Raw genomic sequence first — 1,282 nt, 5'->3', positions numbered from 1 at the left:
TCCGCCATCCTTATGCTGGCTCCCATGATAGGGCACGGTTTGCCTATAAAAAGCACTCTAATGTCCATTTTTCATAGCCCTCAAGCTCAAATAGCCTGCGAGCAAGCTCTCCGGGGCGCTCTGGCGAAAACTATTAAAAGCGAATTGCCTTAAGGAAAATCTTCGCAACATCCTCCGCGAGCAGTTTAAGTTACCACAAGCTTCATAAAGAAATGAGTAGGGACTGGAAACACGTCTTGCTATTCCCAGACACTCGAAACAACTTCCAACGTGTTTCAAAACAGCGGTGAATAGGCCACTCTCACGATGGCGTCAAGTCATTTTACAACTATGGCCTGATTCAAGATTTTACTTTCTGCTCCAAATGAGCCTGAAAGTAGCCTGAATTTCATCCGATTACTTCGAGTCTTTAGAGGAGAAAACGACTTGAAGCAATCGGATGAAATTCAGGCTGGCGTGAAAGTCGACTGGTTCAGTTAGCAATACTTACTCCACCCTCATCCGGACAAATGCGGAAAATACCAACGGGAGGCCTACTCATCAGTATGTATGAGACGACTGAAACCGAGGAATGTGTGACACATTCGCAATTCGGAGTAAACTATTTCGCGTGCGCAACAATATTGGTATTGGACGGTCCATTACGTTGTTTCGTAACTGTAGTGATTGAACAACAACTTGAGATGAATCAAGATCGCAAATTTCAAGTGTTCATCGTGCGGGACAAAACACTGCTTTGCTCTGGGAAAACTGCTAAATATTTGAATGCATTGTTTATTTGCTCTTTGAGTTGGCACGTGGAATTTAATTAAGATATTTAAATCCTATCTCGGAACACGTGTTTTTGCTGGGACACCTTCAAAAGCCTCAAGTTCCATGTTGAAGAATTCAGAGCAGATGTAACAGTTCACGAGCTGTCACTGCAGAGAGGTAACCGAAACTTTGCGTAGTCTGTCATGATAGAAGCGAATTTCCAGGAGAGCGCCTTTTTTGGGAGGAGAGAAGGACACTAAATTATAACTCTATGATTTGGCTCAGAGTTCCAGCAATGCTTGGCAAACTTTAAATCACAAAACTGCGCCTCTACCATGGGACTCTAAAGAGTTTTTAGGGCAATAATTTTGTTGGCATAATCAAAATGCGTTTTTTTTTATTAAGCCGCAAACTTTCATCTTTCTTATGTATTCACCAGGCTTAAAATGCACCACCATAGATATTTCGATCAATTTTGTCCAATGTTGCGCAAATGAGCAGTAAACTTGGACAAAATTATCGGGTATGG

Source organism: Porites lutea, chromosome 6, assembly GCF_958299795.1.
Source record: "Porites lutea chromosome 6, jaPorLute2.1, whole genome shotgun sequence".
Lineage (NCBI taxonomy): Eukaryota > Metazoa > Cnidaria > Anthozoa > Scleractinia > Poritidae > Porites > Porites lutea.
The sequence above is the reverse complement of the archived record's forward strand: the minus strand, read 5'-3'. Positions refer to the sequence as shown.